Source organism: Megalops cyprinoides, chromosome 2, assembly GCF_013368585.1.
Source record: "Megalops cyprinoides isolate fMegCyp1 chromosome 2, fMegCyp1.pri, whole genome shotgun sequence".
Taxonomy (NCBI): Eukaryota; Metazoa; Chordata; class Actinopteri; order Elopiformes; family Megalopidae; genus Megalops; species Megalops cyprinoides.
The window spans coordinates 29850914-29871238 of NC_050584.1; the positions used below are offsets into that span (position 1 = coordinate 29850914).

At 41.6% G+C, this 20325-nt stretch overlaps 1 pseudogene; it reads left to right on the forward strand.

Moving 5' to 3' along the window:
• The first annotated feature begins 5715 nt into the window (after positions 1-5715).
• On the forward strand, positions 5716-12022 carry LOC118770354 (annotated as a pseudogene).
• The last annotated feature ends 8303 nt before the right edge of the window (positions 12023-20325 follow it).

Consider the following 20325-nt stretch of genomic DNA (forward strand, 5'->3'; position numbering starts at 1 on the left):
AATTAAATCTATGAAATCAGACGTTTAAATCATTGCCTGTTATCGATTTTTGAATATGAGCATCGATCCTTAAAACTGAACCATCAGGATCGAAATATCGATATTTTGGTACCCCCCCCCCCCCCCCCCCCCCCCCCTGATATCCCATCCCTATCAGGGAGTTTTTCCTTGGCACTGCCGCCTTCGGCTTGCTCTGAGAGAGTATCAGGCTTGGAATACCGATGTAAAGCTGCTTTGTGACAACTCGTTGTAAAAAGCGCTATATAAATAAACTGAACTGAACTGGTTGATCTGCATGTTTGCAGGGACGAAATGGCTTATCCTAACCCATTAGTCACTTTTAATAAAGCCTTCTGGAAAGTGCATGTGGAGAATAACATTGTAATCAGGGTTTGACATTAACATTTAGCTACCAGTCACTGTGGCTAGTTGATTTCGAAAGTTAACATTAGTCGCAGACCATCATTTTCACCAGCCAAAGTCTTTATGCCTCAAGTGTAACTGCAATTTATATTTCATTTAGACTTGAGCATTTGATCTTACATGACAATATGGCAAGTTCATACGACATTGATTCAGGTTGATACAAAACGAGGGTAATTGTAATAGTACTGCTAATAATATGTAGCCTAATAGAGGGCTATAGACTTGAGCATTTTGATCACACGTTAGCTAACGTTAGCTATCGAGATGACAATATTGACTAGCTTAGAAAGTAAAAGTCCTGCCACGTGTTTGTTCCACCCATGCACTACACCAGCTGAATTAATCAGCACAACTCTTCAGCCAGGCAGAGGAGCTAATTAGTGAAATCACTCTGTTTACTGAATGTCTGGAACAAATACATGGTAGGACTTTTACTTTCTGAAGCCGGGGTGTCCACCTCTGATTGATACTGCTTTTGCCTTTGATGTATTTTCTCAGTTTCAGATGCTTCATCTTTTCCCTCTGCAGTGCATTTTTTTGATCTGTCTGAAAAAACGACTGATAATCAAATTCTGAGGTTAATTTAGTTAGCTAGCTTATGTTCAGCTCTATCCCCACCTTGCCAAAGCAGGAATGCATGCACACAGCACCTAAATATGGTTTCAAACCCGCCTCTCTGCTCTTGGCATGTATCTCGAATGCTGACAAAGTCTGAACATCCCAAACTGTCTACACCAGCATGCGCAACATGTATAAAAGCCATTAATATTCTCCTCAGGGTACTTTAAGAGCACATTTCTCAATCTATCCCACTGCGTTTCATTTCCATATTGTTTCATTGATTTACATTACTGTCAGCAGACACTCTTATCCAGAGAGAATTAGACGTTGCAGTTTTACACATTATCTATTTAGAGTCCTGCTCATTATCACTATGCTTCACTACCACCCCAGTGGTTGTGGGGGTGCTTTATTCTATCGATTTGCTCAGAACACGGCAGTGTAATTGTTAATGTTTCTATGGACCCCACCTCCCCCCGATGTGAAATGTGGAATGTGAACTTAGTCTAGGCATGTCTGCTGTCATTCCAGCAGCGCCGGCCTGTCCTTGCACATTCTTTGTTTTTTGTCCGCAGATTTTGTTACCCCAAATCTGTCATGGGAAGTGAAGTCTCCCGCTCCAACACCCACGTGGCCAACGCCACGGGGAAGCCCATCCGCGTGTACTACAGCGTGGACAAGATGCGTCTGGAGGAGATGGTGCAGGAAATCGGGGCCGAACTGGGGGCCTCTTCGTCTAAAGAAGTGAGCGGAAAGATATCGTCGTCAACAAAGATGGTTTTCAAACGCGATTCCCTCATCCGCTACATACGCATCCCGGTCTCCGACTTCTGCAAGTTTGCGGGAGAGGGGACAATTTACGCAAGTGTTTTTGTGGAGAGCTGTAGCTGCAGCGACGAATGGGAGAAGACGATCTGCCTGAATTTCCACGTCCCCAGCGACAGGTCCTTCATCGTGACCGAGAACCACAACATCAGGTTCCAGAAATACGGGGCGAGTATCTGGGTGGACGAGCATGGCGTCAGACATGGCTAACAGAAACCTCTGGGGGGAAAAAAATCGCATCTACAATCTAAGCCAATATCTAGCTTAATTTGCAAACACCTTTGTACTTGATCTTTATTTTGCATTTTGCACATGCATGATAAAATGTAACTGAGAAATAAATGTGAGGTGCTCAATAAAAAAATCTTTTCATTCTTGTGAAACAAAGGGAAAAATCTGTTCTCATTTCCTTTCTACACTGCATCCATTTCTCATATACACTGCAATATATAAGAACCTCTAACCCATACAGTTGCCCATCTCAAACCAGGCAAATCTACACACTCCCTCTCTCACACCCGGGTGCTGGATTCCTCCCTGAAACATTCTACCAATATAGGCTCTCCCTCACAGAAAACTGCCAAATGCAGTTACCTGCACGTTTTAGGACCCGAGAAGATCAAACAACTTGAGAGAATCGGGAGCAAATCTTTCACTGAATTCTCCACCACTTATCTGCAGGACAGTTTGCAAAACAGTGAGAATGGTAATGTTAGTCAGTCAGATTGTACACGGCTGCCCCCCCCCCCCCCCCCCCCCCAAAAAAAAAAAGAGATGTTATTTTGTAAAACAAACTGTTCGATTTTACATAAGGTTTGTAAACCTACTTCCCATAAACCAGGTGTAACTATGTCATTCGTGCGGGACTTGCTGCTGCTGGGGTGGCATTGCAGGGTAGAAGTAATAAGGAATAAGTGCAGCAGCAAAGAGCACGACTGGCAGCTGACATACAAGGTGCTGCAGGGATGGAGGGGAGGGGTGTGTCTGTGATAAGTGCAATAAGCTCATGCACTCACTGAAATATTGCGTCATGTTATTTTAATGGTGCGGTTTCATTTTTTATTGTCTAAATTGTACAAATACAAGAGGAAGCCCATCCGCGTGTACTACAGCGTGGACAAGATGCGTCCGGGGGAGGTGGTGCAGTAAATCGGGGTCGAAGAGGAGGCCTCTTCATCTAAAGAAGTGGGCAGAAAGATATCACCTTCAATAAAGATGGTTTTCAAATGCGATTCCCGCATCCGCTACATACGCATCCTGGTCACCGACTTCTGCAAGTTTGCGGGAGAGGGGACACTTTACGTCAGCATTTTTGTAGAGAATAGCACCTGTAGTGATGACTGGGAGAAGACGATTTGCCTGAATTTCTACATCCCCAACAACAGGTCCTTTATTATGACCGCGAATCACAATATCAAGTTCCAGGAATATGGGGAGAATATCTGGGTGGACGAGCAAGGCATCAGACATGGCTAATAGATTTCTGGCAAAGAATCATTATATAAAACAGAGCACATGGATTTAACAAATTAATCAAGAAGTCACTTCACTGCACAAGCAGGCTTTGCTGTATACCTTTATTAACACAGTATTTAGAAGTACTTAGCTGAAATGAATGCAACAATTTAGAAAAAAATGAGACGATTAGACTCCTCTTTGACCCTCCCAAATTATAATGGAAGTCTGGCAGAATACATCAACAGGGTATGAATACTAAATACTGTGATCAATTATATGTAATATACAGGCATGACTGAGCCAAGGTCGTTGTAAGGCAATGAGTCTAAGAAGTGACCTTTACCCTACACATATGACGTGTAACTTAACATGTATGATGCGAAGGGGAAGTGTCCACAATTCACATTAAAAATCGCTTTCACCTAATCCAAGCATCTGTCTTCAGCAACAGTGTCATTTCAATCTCTTTCAGGTACCGCCACCACGGCCACACACATTGCAGTAAGGTCCCTCACCTTACTACAATGGGTGTGTTCGATAATGTTATCACCTATGACAAAGACACTTGTTTTTAGAGCTACAGTCTCTAATAACTTTGACAAGTGATTTAATTTTTACCGTATGTACTGGTTCACCATCCTAGAAGACTCATTAATTCGACTTGCAGGTCAGGTAACCTCCCCCCCTTCGCTTTGAGCAAGAACAACATCACCCAATAGAAAACTATAAATCACAAAATGACCATGAGTGGAGGACAAAGTCACATGGGGGCATGCTGCCATTCGACAACTGTTGACCACAGAATCACTGAATGTTAACGCCCTCAATGGTCACTACCATTGCATTGTCAAAAAGAGGCTCCATCCAAATGTATGTGAATAATTTCTAAGGCTTTCACCACATAAGTTTTTGTTTTTATGCAACCTCATTGTGGAATTACTTGCTGTCATAGATTGGCTTCACAGAGCGATATTTTATTTTTTGTTTAAGCTTTCTTGAAAAACAGGCAGGGTTTATTTCCAAAGTTTTTTAGCCACTGTTTACTGCTTACAGTGAAGATCTTTGACCAAGTGCATGTTCAGGGATTTGTTTCTGTATGGACAGGGAAGGCAGTTAGCTTCTTTCACTCTCACAGTCGTGAGGCAACCCCTGGTGTAATGGCGGTGATGTCACAGAGAGATATAAAGAGAATACTGAAATACTTTCCCTCCCCACTGAATTCTGTGCTGCCATCACTAAAAGGTCAAATATGATTATGAATATAAATATAAACTACACTTTAATTTAAATTTTATATATTATCAGGTGCTGAGTAAACTGCCAAAATCTGGACAGATCTGTTCAAAATCTGAAAACCTTGTAAATGATCCATGCTTTTTGTAGATCTTGTGTATTAATTAATTACTGTTGCAGTAGTTGTTTTTATAGGAATCATATACCTCTAGGACGTTTTGATTCTTCTGTGCAGTTGACACAAAAAAAGAGAGGGACAGAATAAATGCATGTTTATGTTTATCTGTTCCCTATTAAAATTGATAGATGTCCTTAATGGAATCATTCAGATATAGAATAAAAAATATTGAATGTATAGTGTTGTTGAACAATGAATCAACTAAACCAAAACATGACTCAAATGAGTGTCAATGTGAGTATTGCTAGTTCTGCCTCATCATTAAAGCCTGTATGGAAAACTGATCTGAAACTCTGATTTACTGGGAGAAAGGGAGCAGGAAAACATGCTCAGTTTCAGCCCTGTCTTAAGAAACTTGATCTGAATGCCTTAAATTACTACAGGCACTTTCCAAGCTACCATTCCTTGCCAAGCCTGTTCAGCAACATGTTGTAGAATCACTAAACGTGCATTATGTTCATTTCAGCCTGACCTCCTCTGCCCCTGTGGAGTAGTGCTGAAGAAAGAAGAACCCATTCCTTCATGTGTGCATGGCTAATTCTTCACACTGCAATGCATACAGTACACCACAGTGAAGTGGGAGCTCTTTGGAGGATAGAAGGTGCTGCTTGTGGAGATTGTCTTCTGTAAAGCACGCTATATCCGCTCCAAATAAAGCTGATTCATTGAACAGGGTCTTCATTTCAAGAGTGATCTGTTGTTGTCATGCAGGTATCAACAATGTTTTTTACAAACAGAGGCATGTATAAATAGGAAAAGGAATACCTGTGTTTCAGTAAAACAGAATCAGGAGATGTGTGCACATTGTATGGCACAGGGTAAAAACATGATGGAGGCCAAAGAGAGGATGCACCTTCTTATCTGCTCTCTGTTCAGCCTGCGTCTCCTAGCCTGCTCCTCACAGCCTCATAAGCCACACCTTCTGCAGCTGTGGGAAGAACCAGGAAGTCTCCCTATCTGTCACTCTCTCTTTCTCTCACACACACACACACAGTTTCAGTGAAATGAAACTAAACTCAGTCTGTCAGCGTGTGGCAGGAAAATGGCGGAGGCAAGTATCTCGGTGTGCCAGGACCAGTTCGGCTGTTTGATCTGTTTGGATCTACTGAAGGATCCGGTGACTATTCCTTGCGGACATAGTTACTGTATGGGCTGTATTAAGGGCTGCTGGGATCAGGATGATCACACTGGTGTCTACAGCTGTCCCCAGTGCAGACAGATCTTCACCCCAAGGCCTGGGTAGAAACACCATGCTGGCTGAAGTGGTGGAGAAACTGAAGAAAACAAGACTCCAAGCTGCTCCTCCTGGTCACTGTTACGCTGGACCTGGAGACGTGGCGTGTGATGTCTGCACTGGGAGAAAATGCAAAGCCGTCAAGTGCTGCCTGGTGTGTCTGGCCTCTTACTGCAAAACTCACATTCAGCTTCACTATGAAATTCCTGCTTTTAAGAAGCACAAATTGATCAAAGCCAGCAGACAACTAGAGGAGATGATTTGCTCTCATCATGACAAAGTGATGGAGGTTTACTGTCGTACTGCTCAGCAGTGTATCTGTTATCTGTGTACAATGGATAAACACAGAGGCCACAATACAGTCTCAGCTACAGCAGAAAGGACTGAGAAACAGGTAAGGACTGGAGCTCTTTATTGGCAGCCCTAATACTGGTTGTAATGAGAGAGGACCTGTATTTCAAATCTGAATTACAAGAGGTTTTGAAATGAAACAAACAAAAAACATCCCTGTAACTACACTTAACTGTTAATTATTTATCAAACTGCTTATCAAATGTCTGTCAATATATTTGTGTTTATGTAAATAGTGAGCTGAACAAGGACACGAATTTCAGGTCTGAAGTTCAGAGTGATACAGCAGTAAGAACAGGAAGTGAACACAGGCCAGCTCTCTGTGGCAGCTCTGGTCACACCCCTCATCCCTATTCACTCCCTGAATGGGAATCAACACAGCTGGAGCAGCTGGTTCACTCATACAGTTTAGAAGCTTTAACTGTAAGACCAGTAGAGTTCTACACACTGACTGGCAATATGTCATAAATGTTAGTTGTTAACTGTTGTGTTTCAGTGTTAATGAGGCAGTATTATTTGAAAGATGTGAAAACAGTGCAATATAGTTTAAGTAGAGGAATCAATTTCTTTGCAGAAGCAGCTGGGAGAGACACGGAGGAAATTCCAGCAGAGAATCCAGGAGAGAGAGAAGGAGCTGCAGGATCTGAGACAGGCTGTGGAGTCGCTCACGGTGGGTACTGACCAGAGGAGAAGACAACAGCTGGCTGCTGGAAGTGCCATTTCAGGGCTCAGTCAGGGCTCTCCTCCAGTCAGACAGTGAGGGGCCCAGTGTTGAGCCACTTTCCAGCCCTTGTGGGGCTCAATCCCACCCAAAATAATTCCCTGACCCCCAGGCTGTCTGAGGTTCCAGTAAGAGCTGAGTGAAAGGCCTAGTTAAAATGTACAGCCCTCTTCTCTCTGTGTCTCCTAACAGCGCTCTGCACAGGCAGCAGTGGAGGACAGTGAGAGGATCTTTACTGAGCTGATCCGCTCCATTCAGAGAAGGCGCTCTGAGGTGAAAGAGCTGATCAGAGATCAGGAAAAGGCTACAGTGAGTCAGGCTGAAGGACTCCTGAAGCAACTGGAGCAGGAGATTGCTGAGCTGAGGAGGAGAGATACTGAGCTGGAGCAGCTTTCACACACAGAGGATCACATCCATTTCCTCCAGGTAACACCACTGGGTGTCTGCCAGTCTGTAGTATGTACACTGATATAAATGGTGTAGTGTGTTACACATGTACAACTACCTACTACTGACATCTCCACAGGAATCAGTTTTGATTGTTTGGTTCTCTAGGCTGGTGTATCTCACACAAAGCTGCTCCTGACTTCTCCCTATGACATTGGAAGACTGAGACAGAGGAACTGATTGACAGATAGACAGGGAGACATGAAGACATGAAGACAGAACAGTAAACAAAATGAACTCTAAGAACGGTGACTGATATATTACCCTCTCTGTAATCTCTTTCTTTAGAGCTGTCAGCCATTTTGTGCCCCTCTCTCTGTGTCACCTGGAGACCTCCCCAGCATCACTGTGGATCCACAGTCCTCTTTAGAATTTGTGAAAGCATCTGTCTCAGAACTGAGAGTGAAACTGGAAGCACTTTTCAAAGAAAAGCTTGGAAAAATATCTAAAAAAGGTTGGTGGAAATACACAGTATATGGTTTTATATACAGTACACACATACAGGTAGTGGATGCTCTTCCCTTATGCTCTGCCCCCTTTTTGGAATAGCCAGCTCTGTACCAAACTTGTCTCGCTATTAGAACCGCTTCTCTCACATGGGTCCCTGATACAAGATGAACACAATCATCCAATACGCTCACAAGAACAAAATTTATTTAATATAGCGCATTGTACAACCAAGGCCGCCACAAAGTGCAGCACAGAACATTTACAGCCAAAAACACTGAACAAAATAATTCCCTGACCCCCAGCAATGTCCCATAAAGTTATAATAAAGTTTAAAAATCCTGATTGCAGAACAGGACGTAGCGGACATAACTGGATGTGGTGAAGGCAAGGCTTCCCGCACGCAACACGTGTATCTCATGTCTCAAGGAAATAAAGCAATTGCACTGCCAGGCGTATAATGGTACAGTACATAGTATACCATATACTGTATACAGTATGGTGTTCGCACAACATCTGAATCACATAACGTCCTATTTCACGGAACGTATCGTGGAAGTTAAGCGACGCATGGCTGTAGTTATGTGTGCTAAATTGATTAGCAGTCTAGAGGTTTGGGAGATGGTCAGCAGTGGGCTACAGGAGCATCTCTTATTTGTTGTTGAGATGGTTTTCAGGACGTTCAGGCATCAGGTCTCTTGTTAAGCAGATGTCTCAAAGAAAATAACCCTCTGTTGGGCCAATGTCCATAGAGGTGATTGGATGGGAATGGACAAGTGCATACATATGGTTAGAGCACAGCAACTGCAGTTTTTTTAAGAGCAATATAAAAATCACAGAGTGTGCAACATGGGCAAGAATCTGCGCCACTTATTAGCTCGGGCAGAATAACTATCAGGGCAGAAGCAGAGATCCTTAACTTATTCACCAAGACCTCTCAGTTGGGAGCATGCCAGCCAACTTATAGAATCTGAGTCCCCTCATCAGCTTCTTCCCAGCAACATAGACTCTGCCCTGCCAAACACCTTACTTACTGTCAGGGAGGGGCCTGAGCTGATGACCTATATCCCTGTATTGCGACAGATCAAGCAACTGATATCTGGTTTGGGAAGCAGCAGTAATGTGAAAACTGTAAAGCAACCCATTGCATTGTGTGACTGGTTTCAAAACGGGCCCAAACCTCCCTGCTGTATGAGTACAAGGATTTCCTAACCTGTAATTTGGCGGATGACCGACCTACCGCCCCAACATGTTAATTATAAACAGGTAAAGCACATCCTTGTCTCTTTCTCCCCACAGTCTCAGAGGTCCGTGTTGTGCTGCCACCAGAGCCCAGAACCAGAGAGGAGTTCTTACTCTGTAAGCCACCATGTGCTTTTCCACCCTCTCATTTCTCTCTCTCTTTCTCTCTCACACACACACACACACACACACACACACACACACACACACACACACACACACACACACACATTTTATTACAACAAAAGATAATGCAATAAAAATCAAGAGATATTGTTATGGATCACATAATTTAACCATGTTTTCTTTGATCAGATTCTTGTCAGCTCACCCTATACCCCAACACTGCGAATACAAGACTCTCTCTCCTTGGGAACCAACAAGTCACTGCAGGGGAAGAGCAACACCATTCTGATCACCCAGAGAGATTTACCAGTGTGCCCAAGTACTGTGCAGAGAGGGTCTGTCTGGATGCTGTTACTGGGAGGCTGAGTGGAGTGGTGTTGGGGTTTCTCCCTATGACATTGGAAAACTGAGACAGAGGAACTGATTGACAGATAGACAGGGAGACATGAAGACATGAAGACAGAACAGTAAACAAAATGGAGAAAAGCTCTAAGACCTGTGATTGGTATATGACTTCAGGACCCTTTCTGTAATCTTTCTTTAGAGTTGTCAGCCATTTTGTGCCCCTCTCTCTGTGCCACCTGGAGACCTCCCCAGCATCACTGTGGATCCACAGTCCTCTTTTGAGTTTGTGAAGGCATCTGTCTCAGAACTGAGAGTGAAGCTGGAAGGACTTTTCAAAGAAGAGCTGAAAAAGACATCTAAAAAAGGTTGTTGGAAATAAACAGTATATGATTTTATGTACAGTACACACACACACATACAGGTAGTGAACAAAAAGTGGAAAGGCCAATGTTGTCAGCTTGAGATGTCTTGCTTGTGTTGTGTTTCTGTCTTCCTGTCTGTCAGTGTGGGTGTGTCTGTTTTTGTTTTTGCGTGCATGTGCTTTTGTTTTTGTTTACAGCCCCAGGTGCTCCATCGTCCCACTTCCTGTCCTGCCGATCTGCCCTTCTGCCACACCCACCACCTGAAGCCTGTCCTGCTTACCTGTTCCCTGTTAATTCATTATTAGTTTGTGTTTAAATACCCCTCTGTTTTCTTTGTTCTCTGTCAGTAAATCTGGTTTCTGACTGTTTAAATGAGGGGACAGGGCATAGAATTCAGCAGTTTTAATGGTTTCAAAATGGGCTTAAACCTCACTGCTGTATGGGTATGAATATTTCCTAACCTGTAATTTGGCAGATGACCAACCTACCGCCCCAACATGTTAATTATAAACAGGTGAAGCACATTGCTGTCTCTTTGTCCCCACAGTCTCAGAGGTCCATGTTGTGCTGCCACCAGAGCCCAGAACCAGAGAGGAGTTCTTACTCTGTAAGCCACCATGTGCTTTCCATCCTCTCATTTCTCTCTCTCTTTCTCTCTCATACACACACATACATCTCTCTTTCTGTCTTCATTTCTCCCAGTCTGTCTGTCTCTCTCCCTCACTCTCTCTCACACGCACACACAATTTTACAACAAAAAACGATGCAGTTCAAATAAATACACAAATGTATGCAAAACAAATGTATAGTAAAAGCGACAAGAGACATTATTACATAACATAAAAATGTTCTCTCATCAGATTCCTGTCAGCTCACCCTGGACTCCAACACTGCAAATACAAGACTCTCTCTCCTTGGGAACCATAAAGTCACTGCAGGGAATGACCAAAGATATCTTGATCATCCAGAGAGATTTACCAGTGTGCCCCAAGTGCTGTGCAGAGAGGGTCTGTCTGGATGCTGTTACTGGGAGGCTGAGTGGGAAGGAGCTGATGGGGTTGATATAGCAGTCTCATATAAAGAGATCAGCAGAAAGAATACTGACTCTGTTTTGGGACAGAATGACAAGTCCTGGAGTTTGCGCTGCTCTCCTTCCAGTTACTCTTTCTGGCACAATAACAAGAGCACTAAAATCCCTGTCCCCTCCTCTTCCAAAATAGGAGTGTACCTAGATCACAGGGCAGGAACTCTGTCCTTCTACAGTGTCTCTGACACAATGACCCTCCTCCACAGAGTCCAGACCACATTCACACAGCCCCTCTATCCTGGGTTTTCACTACAGTATCACATTATTGAGCATGATAGAAAAATGGACTATTACGGTTCTCGTCACAGTCTACTTTATAAACACTTTGTGCCATGCTTGGAAGGATCAACTATTGTGCTACTCATGACTCACGTAAATGATGCCATTAAGGTGACAAAAAGGATTAAGTCAAAGGTAAAGAGATAAATAAAAAATACTAGAAATGAACCATGAGAGACAAAAACTCAAAGAGATAAAGCTGGGACCTTAGCATGATTATATTTATAATCTATAATTCTAATAAATCCAATACTCAGACTGGATTTTCATAATTTCAAATTACATACAATTACAGGCATAAATTTACTAATTTGTTCATGAATCGCATTTATGTTTAAGCTGAGTTCTGTCATCTGAATGTGAGGACACAGATGGAAATTAGTCAAAAGTAAATTTGACACCAACACAAGTAATTTTTTTCACTCAGAGAGCTGTCAATAGATGGAATAGCTTAGTGAATGCAAAGACCTTTGGAGGGTCTAAGACCAGGTTTAACAATATGCTACACACTTTCTGTACGATAGGCAGAATTATGAGCCTAGTTTGTAGTTTGGTTCCTGTAGTTACATTTCTTATGTTCTCATGTTCAAACTGGAATCAGCACAGTGCCAACCCAGGTCATTCCCATTCTAATGCTCATCTTGAAGTGGCCTCTGGACCACTTTATTCATGCCATTTTAAACACCTCAGTTACAGTTACCCCCCCCCCCCCCCCCCCCCCCACCCCCGTGTCTCCTATTCCAGAGACCGAGAAGACTTAAATGTGCCAAAGATCCAGAACCAGAGAGGAGTTCTTACTCTGTAAGCCACCATATGCTTTTCATCCTCTCATTTCTCTCTGATCACCCACAGAGATTAAGCAGTGTGCCCCAAGTGCTGTGCAGAAAAGGTCTGCCTGGATGTTGTACTGACTGTGTTCTGGGACAAAATGACAAGTCCTGGAGTTTGCACTGCTCTCCTTCCAGTTACTCTTTCTGGCACAATAACAAGAGCATTAAAATCTCCACCCTCCCCTCCTCCAGAATAGGAGTGTGCCTAGATCACAGAGCAGGAACTCTGTCCTTCTACAGTGTCTCAGACACAATGACCCTCCTCCACAGAGTCCAGACCACATTCACCCAGCCACTCTATCCTGGGTTTTCACTACAGCATCACACTGTTGAGGTTTATATCCCAGAGTTCCTTTTCCAGTCTAAACACATAGACAGACGTCCTGAACAAGGTTAATGCAGATCTAGATTTTTTATTAGGCAGATCAACTCCATTGTTTTTTTCTGTTGTCACAATCCATTTCAGCTCAGCCAAGTGGCTGGAATGCCTTAGAAGCAACCTGTGGGTGGGGTGGGTATATATGAAGCTATATAGTTATGCAGTTTTAGGTCTGCAGACTGAAGAATGTTGCAGTTGCATTGATTGACAAAAAGAAGAGTTATTTCAAGATGTAATATTTCATTTCTCACTTCTTAAATCAGTCTTATTTCTTAATCCATTTAATATTAATTTCTTTCTGTGACAATTATTTACATTGTTCTCCAACTGTGCATCTGTGTAATCAACATATATTGATCTCCTGTTTGTGAAACAATAAATATACTGTTCCCTAACTGTGCAGTTGTGTAACCATAAGCATTTCACTTTTCTATTTTAACTTGTGTGAAACAGGGTTTTCACAGGGGATTTCATAAGTTTGTAAAATTTAACATTCTGAATAAATTTACTGTCTTTCCAAATTAATGGAGTCTTCAGTGAATTTTACTACTCTAACAACAGAATGAAGACGCTTGTGAAAATGCTGCTGGTGTAAAACTTCTCAACCTCAGTCTCTCCTCGCTAGGACCCATTATGATCTCAAATCAGCCCAAATATCTCAGTATGAGGATTGGAGAGTCTCTGTGTCTCCTAACAGCGCTCTGCACAGGCAGCAGCGGAGGACAGTGAGAGGGTCTTTACTGAGCTGATCCGCTCCATTCAGAGAAGGCGCTCTGAGGTGAAAGAGCTGATCAGAGATCAGGAGAAGGCTGCAGTGAGTCAGGCTGAAGGACTCCTGGAGCAACTGGAGCAGGAGATTGCTGAGCTGAGGAGGAGAGACGCTGAGCTGGAGCAGCTTTTACACACAGAGGATTTTAGAGCAGACATTTCTCAGAGTTTCATGTAATTTTGCATACTTCCTAGTAGTTCCATGTAGGCTGCGTAGCATAGTGGTTGGGAACAGTGTTTATAACCAGAAGGTTGCTGGTTCAATTATGCATGGAGACACTGCTGTTGTACCCTCAGTGAAGGTATTTCATCCAGAATTGCCTCAGTAAATGTCCAGCTGTTTAAATAGATAACATGTCAAAACTGTAACCTATTTAAGGTGATCTGGATAAAGTGTCTGCTGCATACCAGTAATGTACAGTCTTGAAAATAAATTGAAAATAAATTATATTCAGTAAACATTTAAATATCAGGAATGTTCTAAAATTATTTGATAAACAAACCAATGCATAAACAGTCTGCATTCTCTCTGGTCTCTCTAATTCAAATTCATTGGTACTTTATGAACACTGCTGTATGATGGGCAACTGCACTGTGGAGGGAGAGCTTTATTGGTGGCAAGATGAAGGAATCCAGCTGTAGATGGCTCTGTCTCCCTTCACGGCTTGACTTTGTGATTGTAGTTTTGAGGTAGCGGGCTCTGTGCCACAGTGGGAAGTAACATTACTGGCCTCTTTGCCCAACAGGTCTGATGCAAATGCATTGTCCAAAAATGTTTTTGTTTTAATGTTCAAATGTGTTTTTACCTGTTATAAACTCCTTTCACAAAAGATAAAAATGTCTGGCTCACCCCATATTGACAAAGTGGCAACGGCCTCTAAAGTAGATGGCCAACAAGCTAGTGAAATCTAGCGTGATCCTTATTACCAATGATGTTACCTAACTAACTAAATTTGTTACCTACACTTCTGCTACTGCTTGCCTTAACTCAGCTCACACTGGACCTCAACACATCACGTCTGTCTGAGGGGAACAGAGTGATGACACATGTGGGAAAGATCCAGCCATATCCTGATCATCCACAGAAATTTGACCAGTGGCCCAAGTGCTGTGCAGAGAGGGTCTGTCTCGATGATGTTACTGGGAGGCTGAGTGGAGTGGAAATGATGGGGTTGATATAGCAGTCTCATATAAAGATATCAGAGAGAATTCAGTGCTGACTGTGGTCTGGGATGTAATGACAAGAGGACAGAAATAGGGGAAGGAAGAAGTATGAATTAAATGAAAACATTACACTTAAGTGCATAAATAAAGGCATATTTAATTCGTTTTTCACAATAATAAAGTAGTGTAGCACATGATTAGGATAATGTTTGCAATAAGTTCTCTTGAACATTTGTCTGGGATGAGGCAGAGAACATAACTTGTAATCAAGGTGATGGAGAAAACCCTCTTAAGGGAAAAGAAAAAAAAAACAAGGGAGAAGACAGAATTAAACATTCTTCTACATTTCAGGCCAGTAAACCTTGAAGTTTGCATCAGTCTGTTGCTTTGAATTTGATATGTTGGATAGATGATTCCTGGTTTGTGGAATATTGGGCTGGCTGTTGGACCATGTGGTAGTCATTTGAAATGTATCCCAGCAAAATTAATACACTCATACATATTATAATGTAGACACATATACACACATATGTGCACACACAAACACACGCACGCACACACAAACACACACACACACACACACACACACACACACACACACACACACACACACACTCACTCTTAACCCTTGTGTTGTGCTCATTTCATGTTACCTGCTTTTGTGTTCCTGGTCAAAAATGACCGACCCCTTTAAACTGTTTGGAAATCTCTTATTATGCATATTTTATCATTAGATGGTGCATTAGATCTTTTTTTACCAGCTTTATTTTTAGTAATTATGACAGGTTTTGTATTTCTATTTGGAAGTTTCAGCCAGTAGGCCTCATTGACCTGAGCTTATACAACACGTTTTTGAGTAAAAGAAGCATTGTTTATGGATTATTTTGACTAGAGTAAATAACAGAGGAAACGTATTGTGCCATTACAGTTTTGTAACAATCATTTTCATACGTGTCTCAATACCATGTCCACTTTTTTCAAAACACTTAATACATCCACCATATCAGTAGACTATGTGAACTAAACTGTGTATACTTTTGCATTGCTTGGATACAAAATGCATTCAATCAAGTTTATTCAGTTTTTTGTTTGCAGCCTTGTTACCATCTATACAAAAGTGGTCATATTTGCATTGAAATGTGCATGTATATAGGCAAAATATAGATTTAGTTGTCGCTGAAGAGATTTTTCCACTATTACTGCTGTATATGTAAGTCATGGGCTATCCGTGAGAGAAAGTGACCCAAGAATGCAATTACAGTAAATTTACCACACTCAATAGTGGTAACTACAGTGTTGTGACAGGCAAAACAACAGATCACAAAGTTTTTTCTTGGTGTCATGATAGCTGCTTGGCTTGGGGGATTGTAGGGGTGGATAAGATAAGCTAAAGATTTTTTTCTAAAGGTTCAAGGCAAGGGAGAATGTTGCAGTAAATGTGAAATTCATAAAAATTTGACCCAAAATACAGAGGACACCATGGATCAGCATTATGGCTACAGCAGACTTCTAGTGGTAGTATCATGTGTTGTTGTTTCACTTACTGTGCTAGAAATGAAAAGCATCTGCAGACTTTTTGTTGTACTATAGTATACCTCAGAAATTGTAGCATAGAGCTGTCATGAGGCATATTGCAGCATTTCAGATTTATTTGTTTGGTATTATAATATGTACTATAAACTTTACTTTTTTTGCAATGCATCACTAATTTATGCAAAAACAGAGGATATGGCAACACATAATATATGCATTGCTTCAAGTTGTTTCTGTTTCTCAGTCCATTGTATTTTGAGTTACAAAGTAGTCTTGCTGGGAGAGAGCATTTGCTATAGTTATGGCAGCATGAGTCACTTTTGGGTGAAGTATGAAGTGTTTTGGTGGTTGTAGTGCATTTTGCATGAAAGATTAACTGATGTGCTCATATACATAGTTGTTAAGCATACTGTGCTAAAAGTTTTGAAAAAGTGGGCATGGTATTGACCTAAGTGTGAAAACGGTTGTTTTCAATGTTTTAAAAAGTGGCACAAACTAACATCTGTGATGTTCCCAGTCAAATCTGACAGTTGTGACTTTATTAGTAAAGAGAGGATGTAGGCCTAAGCCTATTAACACTTTACCATATTGCAGAACATACCATAGCAAAGCAACATACTAACAACATTAGTAACCAGGGCAGCCGCGTGTCTTGCTGGGGCCCCGGGATAATATTTTCTACGAGCTCCCCCCCGCGTGCACGCCCCCACCCCCAATTCTGGAGCAATGCACTCACAAAGGGCAAACGGAAAAAGAGCTCTCAAAGAAACAAGTCTGTAACATGATTACCAAGTTTACATTATTATCAGTTTTATTTATTTAGCTTTGACATTAACAGAATACATCATGAACTTGTTATTTAATGATTTATGTAAAAACATGTCAAAATAGCCTCACCTAGGCCTACACATATTGAGCAAAACAGACATGAGTAACGGAATGAATGAAACATTCACAAATCATCTTTGCAACATGTTTAGGCCGCTAAACGAATGTGACAAGCCTAACTTTCTTACATCAAAGTCTTTAATCTTAAAATAATTACCACCTTTTACATCATTATCAGTTTTATGTATTTAGCTTTATGTTTTGACGTTGTAACGGAATATATCATGAACTCGTTAAGTAATGATTTTGGAAAAAATAGCCTTGGCTGCAGATTGTGCAAAACAGAATTTGAACGAATGAAACTGTCAGAACAATCCACATCGACATGTGGACAGACTCAGACGAATAAGCCGTCTCTGTTGGAGGACGCTTTATGTTAGGCTATTAGGTTAAAGCTAACGCTAACTTCAGCTAAAGTCAGACTTGCTACTAGTGACTGAGTGTGTTTGCAAGGCATCTAAGTAAAATGTCTCACCTTGTCAGATGCCTTTTATTTAAATATTGTTCCATAAATTTCTGTGTACTTCTACCGTCATTTTCTCTTTTTTTCTTTTTTGAGCACATGATTTGTATCGGCTACTAGCCATGCTGATTTTTTTAACTGGGTGGGAGTGTGGTAGCTTACAAGACCGTCAAAACAGAACATTGTTCCAGACAGACCAAACCATTTTGAGCATTGTAGGGAGGGAAGCAAGTTTTTGACATACTGTATGTTGAGGAAAAATAAAGAGATAAAAAGAGCAAACTTATATGTGACTTATTACATAACTTTTTTCACATAGGCCTACTTATTTTGGCTAATTATTGCAGCAATTTTTTTTATGTTAAGGGGTCTTTTTGGGGCCCCCCCTTGAACTGGGGCCCAGGGACAACTGAACCCCCCCCACCCCACGTCAACGGCACTGTTAGTAATTACAACAGAAACATTAAGGTTCACAATCAATCAATCAACAATAAACCATCACATGGTGGTTTTATGTGTGCTCATGTAGAGTATGTGACTGACAATAGGTGATGGTTTTTGCATGTGCTTTGCAAATGTGTGCACTGCATTTTAGAGACACAATGCTTGTTTTGACATCTCTTGGTGCACACAGTGTGCACCTCTTCCTTTTGTGTCTTCTGTCTGTGACAATCATAGACCTTGAATGTTTGTGCAAATATCAAAACTCTCACAACACAACATCATAATATTCTGTGTGAAAGTTGTGGTTGCCGTGGGGGAAGATTCTATTCGGGGAAAGGTTCCAGAGTTGCAAGGGAAACCGAGGATGCGTGTGTGTGTGTGTGTGTGTGTGTGCGCGTGCATACATACATACATGCATTCATAGATGCATGCACGCACATATGGGGTTAGGGAGTGGCAGTGTGTCCATCTGATGGATGGACATGCTCCTGAACTATCAATTTCTCTCTTTTTCCCCTACTTGTTGCCTCATCCATTAATTTCCAATGGCCTGTCATTTTTGACCGGGAATACCACAGATTTACAAAAGTTTAAAAAACCCCCCCAAAATTTAATGAAAATGATCTAAATTTATTTTGTGTTTTCAGATGGCCTATGTGGACAATGTCATGGAGTTTTATTTTAATCAGATGAAATAAACTAAAATTTTCAGACATAAAAATGGTAAATTGGTCAAATTTGACCAGAACACAACAGGAGAGTTAACAGACAGATACATACAAATACACATGTGCATACACAAGCACAGGTCAGAGAACTGCACTCCTATGACTAAGGACTGAGGAAAATCAAGTCAATATCCTCCAAACTGCATTAAACCGAAAGAAAGAATTTGAAGTGGATAGAAGGACACGGAAGCTGTTCAAAAAGTTCAAAGAAGGGCAACAAGACTGGATTTTACTGAGGTCTTTAAACTTTAAAAAGGGATGAATAAAGTAGACTAGAGAGGCTGAGCATTGGAGTAGGAACAGCCTGATTTGGTACTGTGATGATTCTAATTATAACATGAGAAAATAAGAAATGTAACTACAGGAGCAAGCCATTAAGCCAAACTAGGCTCATAATTCTGCCTATAGTACAGAAAATATGTAGCATAATGTTGAACCTGGTCCTGGACCCTTCAAAGTTCTTTGCATCCACTATGCATACCAATAAGCTATTCCACCTATTGACAGCTCTCTGAGTGGGGGGGGGGGGGGGGGGAACTTATTTGTGTTGGTGTGAAGTTTGTCCTCACATTCAGATGACAGAACTCAGCTTCAACATGAATGTGATTCATGAACAGATCAGAAATTGTATGTGTGTAACTGTACGTAGAAAATGCAAAAAATCCACCACACATGTTTTTATGAATATTAGGACAATTACATACTGTAAATACTATAACCTATGCTATAATACTATAATCATGCTATTCTCCCAGTGTTGTCTCAGATTTGTTTTTTACTTTATCTAATTTTTTTATTTATCTCTTGAAATTCGATTTCTTCATTTTGTTCAATTTAATGGCCATAAGTGTCTTACTGCATATGGATCAGCACAATAGTTGATCCCTCCAGCCATGTGCTATAACTCCCAGGCGTTACATGATGCTTCAGTGAAAACCCTGGATAGAGGGGCTGAGTGAATGTGGCCTGGACTCTGTGGAGGAGGGTCATTGTGTCTGAGACACTGTAGAAGGACAGAGTTCCTGCTCTGTGATCTAGGTACACTCCTATTTTGGAAGAGGAGGGGACAGGGATTTTAGTGCTCTTGTTATTGTGCCAGAAAGAGTAACTGGAAGGAGAGCAGCGCAAACTCCAGGACTTGTCATTCTGTCCCAAAACAGAGTCAGTATTCTTTCTGCTGATCTCTTTATATGAGACTGCTATATCAACCCCATCAGCTCCTTCCCACTCAGCCTCCCAGTAACAGCATCCAGACAGACCCTCTCTGCACAGCACTTGGGGCACACTGGTAAATCTCTCTGGATGATCAAGATATCTTTGGTCATTCCCTGCAGTGACTTTATGGTTCCCAAGGAGAGAGAGTCTTGTATTTGCAGTGTTGGAGTCCAGGGTGAGCTGACAGGAATCTGATGAGAGAACATTTTTATGTTATGTAATAATGTCTCTTGTCGCTTTTACTATACATTTGTTTTGCATACATTTGTGTATTTATTTGAACTGCATCGTTTTTTGTTGTAAAATTGTGTGTGCGTGTGAGAGAGAGTGAGGGAGAGAGACAGACAGACTGGGAGAAATGAAGACAGAAAGAGAGATGTATGTGTGTGTATGAGAGAGAAAGAGAGAGAGAAATGAGAGGATGGAAAGCACATGGTGGCTTACAGAGTAAGAACTCCTCTCTGGTTCTGGGCTCTGGTGGCAGCACAACATGGACCTCTGAGACTGTGGGGACAAAGAGACAGCAATGTGCTTCACCTGTTTATAATTAACATGTTGGGGCGGTAGGTTGGTCATCTGCCAAATTACAGG